Raw genomic sequence first — 6,097 nt, 5'->3', positions numbered from 1 at the left:
AGGATAGCATATTTAACACCTTCATATACAACACCCATTGCCCAAAGTGACAATGGTTATAGAGAACAGTGATGGGTGAGAAAAAAAAGTGCACAAGAAGACTTGAATAATAGAGCATTAAAAGAACTTTGAAAGAAACAAACCCAATGCATTTTAACAAAAGGATATAAATTCACTTTTATTCCGGAGATCGTGCAAACACCAACAGCCAAAAGTTAAGAAAAAAAGAATTAATTAAATAAATAACACAGTCTGGAATAAAAAAGGTGGTTGCTTTGATCATTTCATTACTTTGGTTTATTGCTGATATCCCATGTGCAATCCACCCATCCATCCCTTTGTCCTTGAGTGTATGTTGGATGGGGAGAGAAAGTGGCCGGATTCCAGGCTGAGTTTCCAGTGCTTTCCAAGTCAGAAAAGCATCAGAAAAAGTTTTCATTTTTTTCTTATCAACATTTGACAGAGTTTTAACCTTGCTATTCCTTCACGAGTGCTTTTCAAAGGAAAGACAAAAATAAATAAATAAATAAATAGATGGAAAACAGGAGAGAGAAAAAATTGGAAAAAATGACATCACTTGGACATACTCTTCTGCACAATTACACCAAGGAGACATGAAGACTGTATATTTAAAAGCTGCGCTTTGAAGTCCCCCTACAATACAGGACTAACAATACAGGACCAACATAAACAGAGATTGGTCACTGGCCATTTCAAAACCTGCCCTTTAAAAAAAGACGTAAAGACTAGCATGAAGGAATTGAAACGTGTGGGGGATGAATTGCTCTTCCAGTCTTTTAGGGCTAGGAGGAAGGGAATTATGCATTTTAAGAAAAGACAGAAAAACGGCAGGGAAAATATAAATTGACAATGGCTGGGCAGCATATTATATGACTGCCCCAACAAGCATCCCTGAGAAGTGAAAAAATCAAATGGTACTACAGGATAAAAGATATTCCTCATAAACACATTTTTTAAATGTTTGATGGCATGGTTATAGCCATCATCTTTCATGTATTTTTTTGATACCCCCCGTTACTGTGGATTCTCTGACTATCCCCAAATAATAGCTGTTGCTAAGCCCAATCATATATTAACACCTGCTATTGTTAACACGAGAAATGTAAAACTAAAAAGTAAAGAAGTGATGACCTTTAGATTCATCCAGGTCTGCCTGTATCAAAATGAGCATCTTCCTTAAACCAATAAGGACCTTAGAGGTAGAAAGGATTGGCAGATGAGCCTGTATAATCAATACAAAAATCCAGGGTAATGAAAAATTAATTAATGCTGCATTGAATTAAATGGCAGGGATAATTATACAAGAGTTAAGGATGTTATTAGTATATAGAGAGTATAATTACTCTATATTAATATAGCGACTATAAAAATGTCGATTTTGAAATCTTTCTTTCAGCCACTGAGTCGCAGCTGAATTTGACAAGGTTTTTAAAAAAGAGTTGCAAATAATTTAAAAAATCAGGGCGTAGGGAACATATTGGCTGAATGTACACTGAGGTAATGCTGTTGTTTCTGGCTTAGAATGCTGTATGGCTGCAACTATTGTGGCCTGCAAACTCTGATTTATAGTGGTGTCCATAAAAGCCAGGATAACATCAAGTGATGAAGCACATCATGAACAAATTCAGTGAATGATGCAATCACATATTAAATGTTGTGATGATATCATCATGACATCATGATGCACATTCTTCTCCACTCCTGCTGTTGTCCTCTTCAGATGCTCATGAACTCAGCCATGGATACAAGGATATTGTCTGTTAACAGAAAATACTGCAATTTAACAAGGGTTCCATCTGGAAGCAATTTTTGTTGTTTCTCACATGGTTCTAGGGGGTAAAATTAGGAATAATTGGTAAAAAATAGCTTCCTGTTCCTTTTCTCCAGTGTGAACATAATTCTGTTCATGCGAATGCTAAATTTAAGCACACCAGAAACAAGATTCGGTAGTCCTGCAGGAAATGGAAATAAGCTACAGACAAAAAAACTGGAGGCAAAAGATATTCCTGCATCTTTTTCTGTTCAGGAGGCTTTCAGATAAGGCTTTTATTTTGTATTCATGCAGTTTTCACTAGAGTTCTCCAGTATTCATTTGGAATCCAGTCACCAACTTAAAATTAAAAAATAATTTTTAATTAATTACAAATTAAAAATACTATTCCCCCCAAAAAGAAAAAAGATTGAAGTAATTTACCAAGCTTTTTAATTAGTAATGGGTAGGAACGTTCCATCTTGAGGTATGCTCGACTTACTACCCTGTTTCACCAAAAATAAGACATCCACTGATAATAAGCCCAATCAGGCTTTTGAGCCCATGCGCTAAAATAAGCCTCCCTCCGAAAATAAGCCCTCCCCGAAAATATTTAAATGCAGAGCTGGAAATCAGGTAAGACAGCAAGAGGAGCCCCATCTTGCTCCACACACCCCAAAATAATAAGACCTCCCCAAAAATAAGTCCAAGTGCTTATTTTGGGGTTCAAAAAAATATAAGACATAGTCTTATTTTCGGGGAAACATGGGTAACACCCCTCTCAGTAATAAGGAACAACCGTATAGGCACATATCTTCATCATTTCCATCATTTCATCAATACTAGCAATTCATATACCACAGCTATTCTGTGGCCTGGTAAAATGAGACTTCCCCCTCATCCAATTAATATCATTTATCTATCCATCCTGTTGAGTGCTTTGTGAACATCTGTGGGATATATGCAGTGGAAGGCTTTTTACCTGAAAACAATTCATAGGGAGGTTTGTAGCTACCATTTTTCCCTGAAAATAAAACCCGGTCTTATATTTTTGGGGAGCTCCAAAATAAACATTAGGGTTTATTTTTGGGGAAATATGATTATCAGGGTGATCATCCTGGCTGGGCACCCTTCTCCCCCGTGTGCGCACAAGAGGTGGCAAGAGTGTGCGGGCCAATGATGTCTGGCAGCAGCTGCAACTCCTGCCAGCCCCTTGGTCCGCGCACTGTGGGGCTATGCAACCTGCGTAGTGCAAGTGAGTTGATTACCTGTCCAACCAGCAGACGGAGACAGAGGCACAGGAGGGAGACATGCGACTCGGATACGCCACACAGGCCGTGGGAATAGGATTGGTTGTTTGTTAGCAGGATTCACTGGGATAGGGATTTTCTTTTGGTCTTTCACTGTGAATTGTATTGTGTCGGGGAGGGGTGCATGAAGGGAGGCTCAGCCAATCTCATGGTACGCATGTTGTATACATGTTGACAATAAAGGTTTGAATTGAATTGGAAAGCCAAGAGTTGGTGATCCGGAGTGGGTGGTTGGCCACAGGAGGCTCATCTTTGTGAGGTGGCACTGGCAGCAGACAGAGGTAGAAGCGCAGGGGAGAAGGCAGGCAATCCGGATGCGCCACATGGGCCACAAGGCAAGCCAAGAGATGTAAAGATGAGCCTCCTGCTGCCGGCCGGCCACTCTGTAAACCACTTAGAGAGGGCTGTAAAGCACTGTGAAGTGATTATAAGTCTAAGTGCTATTGCTATTGCTACTACTCTGCTTAAATCTGGATTCTATTCACTGGCTACTGGGTAAACAGGTGCCAGGGAGGTGGAGCACTCAGCCTGAAGACATGCAAACTGTGGCATTCTCCCTATACACTCCCTGCCAGTGCAAGACTAGACACTCATGGAAGGGAGCAACATCATGTCCTTTCTTTCCCTCAAGCCAGGGTTCCCATCCACCTTACTCTTGCTGCAATCTGTCAGGGTGGGTGGTGTCACATGATGGCCAGGACTGAAACATTCCTCCGTGCACTGTACAGTTCTCTTGCGTGCGTACTTAAGCATGACAGGCAGAAGACACTTTGCTAATTACATCTGCGTAAGGTGGGGTGATTATTGCCTCAGGAATGCAGCTTTGGGTCCCTCTGTCCCTTACAGCTTAAAACCTGGCTTGCAAGAAGGCAACCTTGCTTCTAAAATCTAATCTGAAAAATGATCAACTCTTTCATAATTCATGTTTTAAACATTCTATGTATTTCCAAATGCCATATGTCAGCTGGTGCAGTCCCTAGCACACGTACTTGTATGACTCATTGATTCCAATAAGATGTGACTGCATTTTAGAAATGCAACAATACTAATTTACGAATTAGAAGAATTTATCATAGGGCATAGACATAAAAGGGAAGACTCCACGCTTTGCCCTGAAATCTAAAATATCTGAATACCTAAGCACCAAGTATATAGGTCTACACCAGTGCCTCAATTTGATTATTTTACAAAATAGTTCAAGAAGTCCTTTAAGAAGATCCAAATACATGGAAAACTTCACTTTCTAAAAAGAATCTATGTAAGAATTTCTGCTTCCACCTAAAACATCGTAATTCATGATATGTTCTTTTTTTCAGTGTCTCTTCAGCCCTTGTCTGCTTGGAACTGAAAGCTTTATGTAGTTTATCTTCAGTGTGTTGGAGTATAATGAGTCTAGTGGGAGCACTTTGTTTTTGGATTCTTGACTGCTTCTGTAATTTCTGCTGCTTCTAGTTCCTTGGCAGTTTCACATACATGGACCATAACACTTGGAATGGTTTCAGTTCCTGCATAATGTTCATATTAGTCCCCTAACATTTATTTAAAAACAGCAAAGGACAATTTGTACATTTGATAATATAACATGCACGTTTTCCTAATGTATCGCACATGACCGCTAACTAAATAAAATGGAGGTTCAATAACAGGCAGTTATGGATTATAGTTGGCTGTTTGCCTTTGCTGATGACTGTCTCCTGGCAATCCATAGCTGGGCTTCTATTGTCTCTTATGAAGGATCACTCTGGGCAGGTAGAGAAGCCAGTCCTGCATTTTTGCACAGTGGTCCAACCCAGGCAAGAAATGGTTGTATGATATCAAACCAGACATGATAGAGAACCAATGGATAGGTGAAGAAGGACTCCCCACCCCCACCCCCATACAAATGTGCTGTCTGCTGAACAGCCCACTTTTCTTTCTTGTGGCTCAACACCTTCCAGATGCCTTTTAAAAGGAAAGGAAGTGGTGAGAACGCACAGTCATGAGGAGAACTGCCACCTATTTCATCCTGCCATATAGATCTGCCTGCTCAGCCCGTCCAGCACCTGAGGCTTCACAGCTTTTTGCCTTGCCATCTTGACCTTTTGGAGGAGGCAAACTCATTATCATGAGGGCCGAGGGGCAACTTGGGTACATGCCAATGAATAGTTGTGCTGTGCAGCATAACACATACATTATCTCCACACACAGAAACCACCTCTGGGGAATTTAAATTGGAGTAGGAGTTGAAGGAAAACTGGAGCAGCCTGTGGCATGCAGCAGCAGGAGGATATCATGCCACGAGGATCAGTACTGGGCACATGTGTCAATACCCATAGCTTGGCTGGTCACAGTCACTCACAACTTTCTTCTGGTTGGGAACCTTGGGGGATAATGGGTAAGGAGTGGTTGCCATGGTGTTTGCAAAAGAGTCAATTGAAGTCCCCCTTGAATTACTGTGTATGCGTCTGCAGGCTGATGCAATGATAGCACTCTCTACCAGGTAAGAAACCTATGGACTGAAGAGGAGGAAAAGAGAATGTTGGGCAGCATGGTGTTGAAGCTGTACCATGATCTCATCTTAGATTCATAAAATCATACTTTCTCTGGGTTGGCAGCACATTGCAGTGGGGAAGCCTTGTTCCGTTTGGAATTCAGAGCACTGAGGGACCTCAGGAGCTAATAGGAATGTATCTCTGTTTAGCAAGAATGACTATTACAACCTGCAGATATGGTCCCATCAGGAAACTGTGTATCTGCAGAGGAAATTCTGTACAAAAGGGCAATGTTCGGCACTATTGTCAAGAATGGGTAGGTTTGCACCATTGCAACTGACAATGGGACTTAGCTATGGCCATGGGGTTGATTGCATGATAAGGATAATTGGTCTTCATTCCAATTGGGGGTAGCTTTACCTGGGACCTGTGATGTTTGAGGGGAATGGAAATTTAACAACCAACCAGATACCCTGACACAGTGCTGCAATCTGGATAAGAAAAATGCACCGGCTTTCTGAGCTCCCAATCAAGGGACAAATAGA

This window comes from Pituophis catenifer, unplaced genomic scaffold (genome assembly GCF_029215685.1).
Source record: "Pituophis catenifer annectens isolate HBS135680 unplaced genomic scaffold, rPitCat1.0.hap2 SCAF_2, whole genome shotgun sequence".
Classification (NCBI taxonomy): domain Eukaryota; kingdom Metazoa; phylum Chordata; class Lepidosauria; order Squamata; family Colubridae; genus Pituophis; species Pituophis catenifer.
The sequence above is the reverse complement of the archived record's forward strand: the minus strand, read 5'-3'. Positions refer to the sequence as shown.